The following is a 16,105-nucleotide window of genomic DNA, read 5'->3' on the forward strand; positions in this document are numbered from 1 at the left end:
TTCTTTTCCACCCTGCTCATGTTTGTGCTTCCTGATATTTCAGGACTCTTGGATGCTCAGCTAAAATTGATGGGATCTATAACAATATTGAGTCCTTAAGGTTATATAATGTAGAGTATTCAAGTGAGCATCATGGGGCCAAAAGGATTATAAAACATTGTAGAAAGTGGGAGGAGTCACCAGTTGCTTGGGTAATTGATTGGCCCAAAGATATGTCACTTAACACAGATGTTAGTTCTTCCAAAGTTGCACTGTAGTGAGAATGCAACAGAAGGACGAAATGGATTTGAGCTATAGTTTGAGAGATTTTTGTAAAGATCATTCTTTACAACTATTCATAGTTGCTTATATTTTCATTCAGAAGTTTTAGAGGGAAACAAATCAAATGAGGGAGGGGTGGTGGCAACCAGACAGATGAGAAACAGAGTGGAAGTAAGATTTTTTGCTGAATACTCTTTTATATATTTTGATTTTTGAACCATGAACATAAATTGCCTCTTCAAAAATGTAAATATAAAAAAGATTTAAATATAAATATAAAACGACAACAAGGAAAACAAAAATAACAACAAAAAGAGCTTTCTGTCCATGAAGAGGCAGTACAATATAGGCTGACAGGAAAAATGCAGGATTTGGAGGAAGATAGACCCATGTTCCAGTCCTGCCTCTACCAGTTACTACTACCTGTGCAATATTAGACATATCACTTAACTTGCCTGATTCTATTTCCTCATCTGTTAATGGGAATAATAATACGTATCATATAGACATTGTAGGGAAGATCATTTAAGATCGTGTATTTTTAGCACTCAAAACATAGAAGATTGTAGTAGACAAGATATGCCCCCCCCAAATATGTCAATACCCTTATCCTCAAAACCTGTGAATATGAAACATTATATGGTGAAAGGGATTTTTCAGATGGAATTAAAGTTGCTAATTCATTGACCTTAAAATAGGAGATTATCCTGGATTGTCTGGGTAGCCCCAATTAATGTAGGCAGAAACAAAGCAGAAGAGAAAGGCAGAATGGTCAGTCAGAGAGAGATGCAAAGGAAGAAGAGGCAGGAGAGATTCGAAGTATCAGAGGCACTTAACTGGCCCTTGCTAGCTTTGAAGTCAAAGGAATGGGACCATGGGCTAAAGAATGTGAGTGGCCTCTAGAAGTTAGGAACAACATTTAGTTGACACCTAACAAGGAAATAGGAACCTCAGTCCTACCACCTTAAGGAAGTGAATTATGCAAACCACTTGAATAAGCAAATAAATGGATTCTTCCATAGAGATTCCAAAAGGGAATACAGTCCTGCTGACACCTTGATTTTAGCCCCATGATCCCTGTGTCAGCCTTCTGACCTATAGGACAATAATAAATTTGTATTGTTTTAAATTGATAAGGTTGTGGTAATTTGTTATGGCAGCAGTAGAAAACTAATACAAAGATGGTCAATAATTGATAGCACTTGCTATTGTTTATTTAGGGTGGTCACAGAAATCTTAAAAATTAGAGATCCATATTATCTATTATAAGATTATTGATGCCATACTAATCTGATCCTCTTGGAAATCATGGATGTTGGGTGACCTCAGTTCCAATAGAAGCTGGAGGTCTCCAATGTGCCAAAGGACTGGGACCCAGAGGTGGTAGTGTCTGTCTCTGTGTCTTTGCAATCAGTCTGTCCAGATTGCATATGCCAATCAAAAATCTTTATAGAATCAATTGCTTAGTGCTTTATTGGAACTTATAAATACTGTATGCATTATATTTTACTGGTGAGAAAATTGAGCAAGTAGGTAGCACCATGGGCTGGGAGGAGGTAGGAGTTGCTTAATTTTTTTTTTAACCTGTAAAATACTGATAGAGATGGTATATACTTGAGTCATTAAACTGTGTAAAATGAACAAGTTATGAGGTAAGGGTTATTATTCACCCATTTTACAGATTGTTATCAGGCCTGAACCCCAGTAATATTTATTTCTGACCCTAGAATGTTATTTCAGTCTTAAATTATTTCACAGTTTCTCCACTGAAGGATGTGTGTGTGTGCGTGTATGTGTGTAAATATGTCTATGTGTGTATGGGTCTGGATATACATGCAAACATGCAGAAAGAGCCTCCCTATTGACTTTCTAACATGGCAGTACTTTGAGACATACTTTATAGAATAGGGTCACTCTGACTTCAGTCCTGTTCCATAGAGTGATTTCACTGGGGATTGTAATCCTTTCTGAACAATCTTTGTTTTGGGGCCTCCATTATGTTCAAATATATTTTAATGTTGTGTGTCATTCTTAGTGTTTTATCTGTGGAAAGGCCAATAAGATTCACATCAATTAGAAATAGATGTTAAGTGGCCCAAGATATCATATCCAGTAGCTGTTTTCCAGCAAACGAAAATTATTAACCAAATCATATGAAATATAAAATCCCCTTCCTTTCCTGCATTATTTTGGTGAAATTAAAATATGTCTGGATTGAATTCTCAAAAAAAAAGAAGTATAAAATCTTTTATTTATTGATTGTTCACCATATGCCAGTGCCTTATAGTGTATTATTTAATTTTCACAACAACCCAATGCTAGTGAGAACTATCATTAATCCCATTTTACAGATGAGGAATCTGAGGTGCAGAGGCAAAGTATCTTGTACATGTTTACACAGCTAGTAATTTGTGGGAAGAGTCAGGATTTGAACTCAGGTTTGTGTGAATCCACAAACCCAGGTCCTCTGGTAAACAGAACAATCCTTTTGTCTGACACCCTTGAACAAATTCTCTTGCCCACACTTAGGGCTTTTACACTGGATGAGGAGAGCAGTGGACCTGAGCAAAGTTTATATTTTTATTTTTTTAAATGATAAGCCACATGAATTATCCCTAAATTCCCAGTAGGTAATTATTTATTTTCAAATGTCTTTCAGATGCTTTTTTGGGTAAATTCTAGCCAAGTGCTTCTCAAATTTTAGTATGAAAACAAATCACTGGAGATCTTCACAAAAAGGAGATTCTGATTCAGTAGGTCTGGGGAAGGGCCTGAGATTCTACATTTATAGATAACGCCCAGGGGACAGTGGCATTCCTGGTGTGGGATCCACACTTGAAGTAGCAAAGCTCTAGCCCACCTAGTCTCTTTCCTAGCCTTGTGATGTCCTCACCATAATGTGAGTTCTTTAATATAGAACTTCATAAAGTTCTTTATATCATCCTTCCGAACTGTAGTAAACATGTTTGCATTGGCCTATTTTCTCAGATCCTAAACGAAATGAGGGTGGCATTAATGGCAATTAAGCAGCAAGGTTAAAGAATGGAAGCAGGTAACAATTAACCCTTTGCAAATCTTTCCTTCTTCTCATACTTTGCTACAAAAACCATTTGTCTGTATCTTCTATTTCCTTTGTTTTAATTTTCCAGGAAGTATGTGACTGTGTGTGTGTGTATGTGTGTGTCTATGTGCACGTGCTCATGCATGCACACGCATTTGAGGGTGCTGATTCTGAGACTGCAACTGAGTATACAGAGCCACAGTCACTGGATTCCACCAGCTTCCATTCCACAAAACTATTAATACTACGGAACAGCAGAGACTGGGATTTGTAGATGTCTTGCTGTTGGTGGTTTGAGACAGATCAGCTACATAAATGTGAGCAGCGAAATTTTTGTCATGTTTAATTCTGCCTTCCTTCTGAATATTGTAGCTATAAGCACACACCATGTTTTGTTAGCTGGCAAGATAGGATTGTGTGCGAGTGTGTGTGTGTTGGGGGGCAGGTGGTGTGTGAGAATATAAGCCATAAAGACATGGCAGTAACATGCATTATAAACATGTAAATGTAAATATGGGATGGAAGTAGAGGGTTGTGTTTTTGGTAGATTCGATTTAAGTTTCTTCTCAATTTCTTGGGAAGATCTCTAGAGAGCTTCAGAAGGTTTATTCAGTATTAGCAGGCAGTCCTGGGTTCTGAATTTGACTCTGTCATTAGCTAGTTGTGTGATTTAGGCAAGTCATTTCTACTCTCTGGGCCTCAAATTATCTATAGGTGAAATCACAGGATTAGACCTTGTCAAGACCCCTGCTTGTTTTTTATCATCATTTTTTTATTTGACTTTGTTAAGCCAAAAAGCTGGGGCAGTTACACTGGCCACCACCATGCAATAGCCAACTCCATGATGGGTGACAGAGAACAAAACCTAGGAAACTTGCAAAGTTCCCTTGACCCAGTGAACTATAATTTTTGTTTAGCCCCATCAGCTTTTATAATATTTTGAAATTATTTGTTCTCATTCAGTTGAGCATGATGTACATGTTTGTTTATAAGACTGCAGCTGAGTCATTCAGGAATCATTCCTTGCTGGCACGACAGGTCTGCTGGTCTCACTGGACAAAGGGCTTCAGTGGTCCATCAACAGAAGGAAAGCTTCATGAGTTTTAGAAAGTTTTAGAAAGGATGGCACTATGGATGCATCAGCTACTGAGCTATGAACATAATGGCTAGCCTCAGTTTAGCCTTTATCTGGAGCTGATTAGCTGCAACTTCTTCCTAGAATGAGGCATTATTTCTGTCTGCAGGCTGCAAACTTTGTCATGCCTTTCCCTGAAAACCTGGAAAATGATTTGGCTAGATTAGGTTGGTGGTACCTTAGGGCACAGGGTGCTTTGGAGAGAGAGGTCCTGCCCCTCATATTCCCCATTAGTGAGGAGGAGGCATCTGAACAGCTTAGTGTACTCAGCCGAAAACAGGAACCTGTGGCAGAAATAGAGCAGGCAGAAATGCTTTGGTCCATCTCCTTCAGCAATGGAGCCAGGGCAAAAGACAAATTAGAATGTTTGAAAGCAGGCAGGAGGGAAGTAACATGACACATCTGAAATATCCACTTGATAATTAAGCACCTGAATGGCTTGCAGATTAGAATTTAATATGCTATAAAGAGTGAAATGAGATGGCAACACTGAAAATGTCTTCCAAGTTTCCTAATTCCCTGGTTCTAAAGAATTCTATCACTGTTTACTCAGTGTTTATAAGTCAAATCGTGGGCAATTTTAAGGTGCTTCGCATCTGAGTTAATTTTTCTGGACTAATTCCCAGCCAAAGCAAACACCTGGATGGTTTTCTTTCTATGTGTTTCAAAACATCTTTGGTTGTCTCCTATTCCTTTCCTCTTCCTCCCTCTGCATCTCTAATTTCCTGGCTCAGCCTTCCCTAAGCACTGTGGTTCTGCATGCCATTCTGGTTTTAGTTGTTAGCTCTAGAATGAATAGAATCATAGGATTCTAGCTTTTATGACTAGAAAGGATGGCAGATATTATCTGGTCCAAGTGTCTATGTTGAAACATACACTGAAGCCAGGTGAATCTGTATCAATGAGACTGTGGGCCACATTTGTTCAGAATCCCTGCACTGCCCCCCTCCTTGTTTCCTAAGTAACCATAGGTCAGGATTCACTTCAGCAGCTGGATACTAACATCACCAAGAACAGAGCAAAGACCTACACTGTAGGTTTCATTCCTGTTGATACTTTGAGTTCTTCCCCAATCATGAAACTGCTGGGTCTTTCCTACCTGTCTGAAATCTGATCTTTGCTATCTAAGGGGAAGTGTAATTTTAACCTAAGAAGATATTTATTTACAATTGCCTAAAAAGTAACAGAATGGGCACCTTTTCCGATCCTACTTGAGTAATCTTCGGTTCTGCTCTCTCAGCAGTGAACATTAGAACAAATTGCCTGATGCAACATAAACAGTTCCACTTAATGCAGAATCTGTTTCTTTCATTTGCTCAGTTGGAAGGAGGTAATCCATTGTATTTCAGTAACGTAGTAATAAATAGAAAGTTCAACAGAAGAGGCTGGGTGCTTTGGAAGCACAAATTCAACCCTCCCCCGCCTCCACATACACTACGAAAGCACAGAGCCCAGATTGTATGGGGTTGAGCCAGGTCCTTGAAAAAATACACACACATGCACACGTACTACACATATATACACATGTATGTAAAGTTTATTAAAACAGCATCTCCCAGGGACCAAAGCATAGGTTTTAAGTGACATTCACTTCTTCCTTCAACCTCACAGGCAAAGCATCAGAGACTCCTTTTGACCCTGTGAGTTTCCTTTATCCTAGGCTACATATTTGCTTTGAATCCAACTTGGTACTACGTGAATATATTAACATGCCTTCTGATTTAGAATATGCAGATTTTAAAGACTGGATGAAAGGGACCATTTGACATTATTTATATCTCAGCTTTTTAAGAGTTTATAGGAAAGGAGACATGATATAGATCTTCTGTAGAACATCAAAAAAATCTAAGAGGCCAACAATAGACAATGATGAATGCTGATATATAAACCTGTCATTCCTGCTAAATGCCATGAAGATAAATATATTGCAATAGACAAGTGAATCTGGGTGCTATGTCAGTGTAGTAATTATTTCTCATCTGAAGCCAGGGCTAACACGCACAATCTTTAAAGGGAGCATTATTGATTAGTCTGTGTCTCTCCTACTCATATATTATTATAAACTCAGGTAAAGTTCACAGATCGTGTCTCCCAGGCTGGTTTCCCAGTTCCAGGCTTTTCATGAGGAAGTGATAACCTTGCTAAACACTTGACCATCACCAGGGTACATGGCTGTAGCTCAAGGATCTCAGGTCGGCAATGGGGAAAAGCCCTTCTCCTAAGTCTCATTCTAAGAGACCATGGAGAAAGATCAGGATCTGTGAATTCAGCTCAGTATCTGCATACGTGGGACATGATCATGCCCATTTGCACAAGTCAATGTGTGTGTGGTGGGGAGAGAGCTGTCCACTTTGAAGCAGAGATCTGACTGATGTCCCCTATTTGCATTTCTTGGTTCCTTTAAAGAAGCCAAGCCAACAAATCAAATTTGGACATTTCTTAAGTTTGAAGGATACAAAACAGAAAGGTTTTGGTCCCTGAGCCTTCATGAGCTGGCCCCTGGCTCTGCATCTGAAGGTGGCTTTTGGCAAAGGGCAAGTATCCCTATTCCCACACCCATCTCAGCCTGATTCTGAGGAAGCCTGGGAGCAGGTTCCCTGGGGAGCTTAATATATACCCCAGGATGGAGCAAATCACTGTCCAGGGATAGGGCAAAGCTCTGGTTTAGGAGAATATCCCAGTGAGAAGGATGCTTTTGGCCATTGCAGACAGCACCTTGTCCTATCACCCCTCAAGCTTCCCCCTGTTGCATCTCTCTTCTTGTGTCCCAAAACAATCTGTTGCTGGCCTCTCCCTGCTCCCTACCACCTGGAGCCCACAGCCAGCCAGCCAGCTCCTCCCAGCCCACAGCAGCCTAGCACCTTCATTCAATCTGCACTTCGGCGCCTCTCGCCCCTTGGCAGCGCAACGGCAGCGAAGCGGACGGCACCAGGCGGCCTGTCGACTTACCCCGGGCCAAGTGGTTTCTTCAGATCTGTGTCGTCTGATGTCCGCGAGCTAGGACGCGTGGCGCTGCACCTTGCTGGACTCCTCTATCACGGCGCGCAAACTGCAGCCGCCTGGGACAACCCGGGGCCTCGAGGCTGCCGGATGGGTGGGCGGATGAGCACCGAGTAAGGGGCGGGGTGCGAAAAGGAGCGCAAGTACTGGCTCTTTACCTTGGTTTCCCCCTTCGCTCCTCAGTTATTCCCAAACTTCCCCTTGACAGGCTGGCCCTGCTCACCTTTCACGTTCGCCAGCGCCCCGAAACTCTTTACTCTACCCGTGCCCCTGCCTTGTTCTTGCTCGCTTCTCCTGGTTCTCTGACCCAACCTGAGCCCCTTCAAACGCACGCACTCCCTTAGCGCAGCCAGCCCCACACAATAAGAGCAAGGGAAGAAACTGACACGGGGAAACTGACAGGGGTAGCTGACTCGGTAGTGTGAAGGAGAGGGAGAAGGTGGGAGGGAGGGGTAGGGGGGAGAGGGGAGAGGGAGAGCGAGCGAGCGAGAGCGAGCCGCATTCACACTCTTACACACACACTCAGGCTCCAGCTGCTAGGTAGCGGCTGGCGGGAGCCCCGGCCGCCCCTCCAAATCCCTTTTCTAGACTAGAGGTTTGTGTCCCCTTCTGCCGCTTCTGGAAAATGCTATACAGGGTAGGAGAGAGAAAAGCAAAGAGGGGTGGGGAAGGGAAATTCGAGGAGGCGCACTCCCTTTCTCCTCCCCACCCCTAGCTCCAAAAATGTCCAACCCTTAGCTCTTCCTTTTCCCTTCTATCTGCGCCCGGCTTCTTCTGCTCAGGTTCTCTTTCTCCCTCCCGTTGGGGTGGCTGCGAGCTGCGGAGAACCCGTCGCGGTTGTGATGTGGGGCGCGCGCGCGCGCGCGTGTCTGTGTGTGTGTGTGTGTGTGTGAGGGAGAGAAAGAGAGAGAGAGAGAGAGAGAGAGAGAGGAGAGAGAGAGAGAGAGAAGAGAGGAGAAAGGAGAGAGAGAGAGAGAGAGAGAGAGAGAAAGCGCGAGCGCAAACGAGCGCACCGGTGGTTGGCGACAGCACCTCTCACCTCCCCCAGCCCCTGGGCTGAAGACTCTCTCACTCTCTGGGCTCGCGGATGGGGCGGGAGGGGCGGGGCGGGGGAGGCGGGAAGGAGGGGGAGGGAAAGAAGGAGGACGGGGCAGCCTGCAGGGGCAGTAGCTCTTGCCTTCTCTGCAGCTCGGTGGCCAGGGGTGGAAGGAAGCCGCAGACGCAGCCCCAAGTCAGCCCCCCGCTGCCCCGTCCCACCGTCTCATCTCTCCCCCCTCGGTACGGAATTTTCTGTCTCGTTCGTTTTGCTTCCCCAGGCCTCCCCCTCCCCTGGGTGGTGGCAGAGACCGGAGGGGTGGGGGGAGGATTAGCGCGGGTGCGGGTAGAGGGACAGGAGCCCCTTGGGGAGGTTGGCTTGCACAATCTCTCTTTGCCTCTTGGCCTGAGTGCTCCCTGCTTTGGACAGTGACCTCTGCCCACCCCTCTCATCCTGGGGTCTGGGCTGGCGGGGGCCAGGCTGCGTGCGCCGTCACCCATGGGTCATTCTGGGGGAAGGGGAGTTGAGCTGGCGGGCGGCGGGTGGGAGAGCGGGACAGCGGGACCCTGAATCGCCAAGGCTGACCTGGGGTCGTATCCGAGCGGCTTTCATTCCTGATGGGTCTAGTTTAACCCAGTCGGAGCGCAACCTAATTCTCTCATCCATGCCCCTCACACCCATAAGGTAGGTCTCCCAATACGCAGCCTAGATTGAAGCAAGGGGGTATATAGTGGTATTGTAGGATGAGGGGCTAAGTTGCTTAGTGTTGGCAGTAGTGTTTGGAGTGGGGGTGGTGTCACCGGACACTTGGGCGACTCTTTGATCTTTGCCCCTTTGTGTCACGTGACGCACCTCTCCACCCCCGTCTCTCACCTGGCACCCTCGCGCCACAATGCCCACCCTCTCGAACCCTCTTGGAACTGACTAAATGGCCCCACCCCCATCACAAGCCTGAGATTTCGACCTGCAACCTGCAGGCGCTTAGGTCAGCTAGCTGGCAGCATCTCTTGGCCCCGCCAGCCGCACAGCCCCAAATCTCGGCTTTGTCTTTTATCTCCCTTTCCAGCTCTCTCTGGAAAAGGGAATGCAAGGCTCTGCCTTTCTGGACACTGGTCTGTTACCTGAAACCCCTTTCCCTACTTATTCTCAGAACCATCCTGAGCTCCAAGAAAGCTCTGCTGTGCTTCCTTAAGTTGTCTCCTTAACCCCCTGATTAACCCCTTGGGCACGCACTGCGAGCCTGAATCGAGCTCCAGTAAAAGCCAGAACCGTCTCCCCTGCCTAAATGGCCGAGCGTTTCCATTGCCGAGCCCGTGAAGCTGGCGTTAGTTATTTTAGTGAGAGCCCTAGGAACTCTCCTCCTAGGCTACCCTGGGAAAGTCCCTGGGGACACCAAGCAAGGCACGTTTTCCTGTTGTCCTTAATCCCCCCAGCGCCGAGGTGGTCCAATATTTTGGAGAGTATTAAGCTTTTGTATGGGAGCAAGCATTGGAGAAAAGTATTCTCTGAGAGAATGCAGAGTTTGTGTCTGGGGGGAGGAGTATGGTGGAGGCAGGGGCGAGGGTGGAACCTCCCCCTCCCTTCTATTTAAATACTTCAGGAAGTGTTTCTAAAGATTGGCCTTGCGGGTAGCTGGAAAAAATATCACTTGATTCTGACACCTTTCTCTCATTCAAAGGCAGTTTTACAGTGGTCCAGCAAACTAATGTACAGCTTTCCAAACAAGAGAGGGATATATTGTGATTAGGCAGGTCTCTCCTTTGGCATAATGGGTGAGTAGGATATGTGATCATGGACAAGATTTGGGGGGCATCACCCTGTTTTTTGCCAAACTGCAGTTCAGCTGAGACTTCCACTCCAAGTCCAGGCTGCAGCCAGAAGCAGTGCTCACGAAGAAGGAAAACTCTATTGTTGTGAGCTGTTTCCTTCAAGGGCCCCATATACAGTGCAATTGTCTTTAATATATGGGGATTATGTGTGCTTCTGAATTTTGATGCTTTCCCAGTGGATTGTAGATAAGACCAAAATTTCTCTCTGTTCCTGCCCTATCCTGTCCCTGCCCTATCCTACTTACCTCTTAAGATCAAGGATATACAAAGGAAAATCCTTTTGAAAGTTAAAAGCACCTTACAAATGTTAGGCATGCGGACAGAAAAATCCAAACTTGGAAATATTTGAAAGAAGTTTATTTTGAGCCCAATTTGAGGACCATGACCTGGAGCCACTTTTAAGAAGCCTTGAGCAAGTGGATTTGCTGTGACTGGGTTATAATTTGATTTTATGCATTTTAGGGAGATAGGGGTTACTGGTAAAATCATAAATCAATATGTGGGAGGTATGCATTGGGTTGGTCCAAAAAGGTGGGACATCTGGAAGCAGGGACTTATAGGTTACAGGTGGGTTTAAAGATCCTTTGGCTTGTAATTAATTAAGACATGAAGCTTTGTCTAAAGGCTTGGAATGTTTTAACATAAGGAGTTGTTATCAGAGATGAGCCACCAGACATAGATTTTTTATGTAAATTGAAGACCTGCAGGTTTGTCTAGCATATCTTTAGACCTGTTAATGGGTTATAAAGAAAGTCCCCAAGAAGGGAGGGGACATGATGAGGCATTTCTGACTTCCCTCCTCCTGGCAGACAATTTGGTTTTAGGATATTTCTTTCACCACAATGGGGTCCATTCATTTAGCTGATGGGGGCGGGGTGAGCCTTAAAATTTTATATTAGTTTACAGACATTACTATATGAATTCCAGGACAAACCTAGCAGAAGATCTAGTGCAATTAAGAAGCTGATTTAGGCAAGGGCCCAAACTTTGCCTAGGTTGCTTGTCAGTCTTGGAGCTCAGTGGCTCATCTTCTCCATAGATATGGAAATATTCTGGTTTTCCACTTGGTGGCTGAGAATGTATATCTGTTTGAACTCTCTCAGGGTAGTTTGCAACTAGAGGCCACATCTGCAAAAGTGGTTGAAAGCCAAAAATGTAAGCAACTATGTGAATAATTTAAGCCCAGATCTACCTGGCTTCCAGGATAGGTTTACTCAGATGGCCTGGCCTATTCAAACACCATGGCAGCTGGGATTGTCAAAATGCAATTGAAACTTAAAAATTCGGACACACTCTTTTCTCTTCTCTTTTTACAGCCTTGACCATAGTGGTAAATGGTCTGTGTAGACCAGGGTTTAATGTGATATTGTAGGGTTTCAGTATGAAATGTAGGTTCTTGGTGCACCCATGGCCGAAGAATGACCAGCCATGCCAAGGTTAGGCAAGTATGAAAATGAGGTTTATGGAGGAGAGAAAGATAGGATTATAGAGCAGGAGCAAGATATAGGTTTACAGAGCATGATACATATGCCACTGATGACCACCAGGGAGAGCAAAAGGGAGAGCAAAAGGAACACTGCAAAAAAAAGGGACTGGTTATGGTCTGCATCATGTTTTATAGTGCAGGGACTGGGACCTCCCCATGGGTCAGACATCACCATGGAACCACTTTGATTGGACAGTTGGCAATTGCATGACCTGAGTCTTACTGCACATGCATATCTCCCATGAGCCTCTCTGAAAGGCTGTGGTGGGGGTGAATCACAGCAGCACCCACTTTTATCCCTAGGAGACCTGGAATCCCTGGCTATCTACCTAACAATACCATAGGCAAAGAGACTGATATGACAAATCTAGAAAGTAGTTTTTTCCCACTCTCATTAAATGACATTTTTCAGCTTCAATACTATTGATATTTTGGGCCAGAGGATTCCATGTGGTGGAAAGCTGTTCTGTGCATTGTAGGATGTTTAGCAGCTTCCCTGGCCGGTATCCACTAGATACCAGTAGCACCCCACCCCCCAATTATGACAACCAAAAATGTCTCTAGACATGGCCAAATGTCCCCTGGGACAAAATCACCCTCCATTGAGAACTCCTGCCATTTAAGGTAATGTCACTTTTTGAAGACCATATTTTACCTTAATTCTATCCACAAGGCATGTCCAGATCTTGTATTGAACAGAATCTCAGAAAATATGGAATATTTTGTAAGGAAAAAGCATAACAAGGAGTCCTCACATATTAATGAGCTTTGATAAATGATAGAGTTTATTGTTATAAGTATTGCCACTTCCCCATCACCATCTAATTCTTCTCAAGCACATAGTATGATTAAGGTATTGATTATAGCAAAGATCTATAAGGCATAATTCCAGCCTTCAATATACCAAGAAACTATTGACTTTTATTTCCTCAAAGGGAAAGGGTTACTGATTTTCACAAATAACCAATTTCTGGATTTAATCGACTTGGCTTTTTCTTCTCTTCTATTTTCTATTTGTCCCCCTTACAGTGACTTATTCTTTCATATTCTGCTTTAGGGAGATTGCTCTTTGTCTTGCTAATTACCATGCCCTTACTTCAGTTTTCTTGTGACTTTTTCATATATGGCACTTGTGTCATAACGATGTATCCAGCATTGAAATGACCACAACATCATAAAAGCTGTAACAAATTGAACAATTTGAAGGCAGATTTTCATCTTCAGGGAAACAGCTTCTAACAACCTGCATGTTGGAGAAATATTCAACAATGGCAAAGGCGAAGGAAATGGAATGGAATATAAAAAGAGGTGATTCTTAAAATACCGTGGAGTGTTGAAAAAATACCTCAGTGTGATTGTAGGTTTTAACACTCTGCTCTATCTCTGCCTCAGGAAGTCAAACAACACTAATGCAAGTTGTAGGATCCTGATTAGAAATTCAACAAAGGAAAACACAGGAGGAAGTGTGGAATATCTGTTCAAATCAGCTGAGTAAGCTCCTGCTTTAGAAAATAAGTTTCCGGTGAACCAGGCAGAACTGCATCAGTCGTACTTGCTTTGGATTAACTCCTAGCCCAGTACCATGCATATATATAGCAACATGCCACTTATAAAGACTAACACAGGGACCAACAATTAGCACATACAAACTTTACACATTCATAAATTATGATGCTCTTGCCAAGACTAATTATTTATTTAAAAACATTTTTGCCTGAATTGGGGCCGTGAATGAATGTAATTGAAAATGTTTCGGTTTTCAAAAGTATATTTAAGCTGTTATAGCAGAATGGGGTCTCTGTAATCAAGGCATAAGGCCTCAAATTAAGTAATAATTGATCTTAATAAGAGTGTAAACCGAATCACAGTTCATGGATTAACTAAGGACTTTGCTGTGTTCACCATTAATGGGAATGCAAATGGGGCTAGCCCTAAGAAAATTTGTAAAGTGGAATTACAGAATCATAGAAAATTGGAGAACATTGGACCAGTGAGAAGAGCCTTGCCTGAGGTTAAATGATAGCGACAAAGACAAGACTCCATTCAAGCCTTGCTGCTTTGTGACTGACACTTTGTGTGACCTCAGGAAGGGCAGGTTTAGTTTTCACTCCCAGTTTAGTAAACTCTGCTCTTATTGATGATATAATCTGCTCTAATCACTAAACTAGTGTGTGCCCTCTTTTGTGAGTAGCTTGCCTTTTTTCTGATTATGTGGAAAAAGGCTCTATCACTCTAGTAAAGAGAGTTAAAGCATGAGGAGACAGCTATGTCTTTGGGATGAAGACTTCTTGAGGGTAATCCAATTTTTTAAAACCCCATATTTGGCTGGGTGTGGTGGCTCACGCCTGTAATCCTAGCACTCTGGGAGGCTGAGGCGGGCAGATCGTTTGAGCTCAGGAGTTTGAGACCAGCCTAAGCAAGAGCGAGACCCCGTCTCTACCAAAAATAGAGAAAATTAGCCGGACATAGTGGTGCATGCCTGTAGATCCAGCTACTTGAGAGGCTGAGGCAGAAGGATCGCTTGAGCCCAGGAGTTTGAGGTTGCTGTGAGCTAGGCTGACGCCACAGAACTCTAGCCAGGGCAACGAGTGAGACTTTGTCTCAAAAAAAAAAAAAAAAAAGCCCATCTTTATCCATCTGAACCATCCTCAGTCTACATCTCCTCCATAAAACCCAACTCTCTTGCCTCACGCTGAATAAAAATAATCTTCTATCAAGTTAAAAAAAAAAAAAGACTTCTTGAGGCCCCTAAAATCACCCCAGTTGCAGGTCATGATTTGTAACATCTGTAGGGCTGTGAAAGTGTTTTCCTCTTGCCTTTTCGAGAATGGGCGATTTTTGATATCAGAGAGGGATTGGTGCAAAAATGAAATTTTAATTTGAGCATTTTGCTCTGTGAAGTTTGTCAGTGTGAAAGAATAGCTGGTAAGTTGTGCTTTATTTTTGATCAAAGACATAAGTCCCTATTGACTTATGTAATAAGGGGCTAGCTATGGGAGATTTCTGGAGAGTGGTGTTGTGGTAGAGGGTGCAGGCTTTGAAGGCAGACAGACCTGGGTTTGAATTCCCGAATCATGTTTTATTATTGATGGAAAATAGGTTACATGGACCTTGGTTTGCTTATCTCTAAAATGGGGATAATGACAAACAGCATTGTTTAGTGGATTTAATTGAATTAATGCATAAGCCTAGCACAGAGCTTAATATATAGCTGCAACTCAATAACTGCTAATTTCCTTTCTTCTCCCTTTCTGCTATTATTTTATTGAAGTGACTGACATAAAATAAAATTAACCATGTTAAACTGTACAATTTAGTGGCATTCAGTACATTTATAGTGTTATTCAACATTCACCTCTATCTCAGTTCCAAAAGATTTTATCACCTGAAAAGAGGATACTGTATCCATTTATCAGTCACTCCCAATTCCCCCCTTCTTCAGCCACTGACAACTACTAATTTGCTTTCTGTTTGTACAGATTCAGCTATTTTGGATATTTCATATAAATTGGTCATATAATATCTGATCTTCTGTGTTTTGATTCTTTTTCACTTAATATAATGCTTTCAAGATTCATCCACATTGTAGCATCTATCTTCACTCCTTTTTATGGCCTAATAATATTCCATTGTAATGAATATACCACATATTGTTTTATCCATTCATCAGATGATGGGCATTTGGGTTGTTTCCACCTTTGACTATTATGAAAAATTCTGCAATGAAAATTCATGTATAAATGCTTATTTTAATACCTGGTTTCAAATCTTTTGGGTATGTACCCAGGAGTGGAATTGCTGTATCATGTGCTAATTCTGTATTTAACTCTTTGAGGAACCACCAAACTGTTTTCCATAGTGGCTGCACCATTTTTACATTTCTACCAGTAATGTACAAAGGTTCCAGTTTCTCCATATTCTTGCTGACACTTGTTATTTTCCATTTTTTTTTTTTTAGATTTCAGCCATCCTAGTGGGTGTGAATCATATCTTGATTTACATTTCCCAGTGATTAGTAATGTTGAACATCTTTCCACATGCTTTTTGCCCATTGTATATCTTCTTTGGAGAAATATACATTCAAGTCCTTTGCTCTCTTTTAAAATTGCATTCATCATCCTTTTGTTGTTGAGTTATAAGTGTTCTTTAAATATTCTGGATACTAGACCTTTATCTAATATATAACTTGAAAATATTTCATCTCATTCTGTAGTTTGTCTTTTTACTTTATTGGTAGTGTCCTCTGATGCACAAAAGTATTTAATTTTGATGAAATCCACTTTATCTGTTTTTCTTT

The sequence above is a fragment of the Microcebus murinus genome, chromosome X (genome assembly GCF_040939455.1).
Source record: "Microcebus murinus isolate Inina chromosome X, M.murinus_Inina_mat1.0, whole genome shotgun sequence".
NCBI classification, from domain to species: Eukaryota; Metazoa; Chordata; class Mammalia; order Primates; family Cheirogaleidae; genus Microcebus; species Microcebus murinus.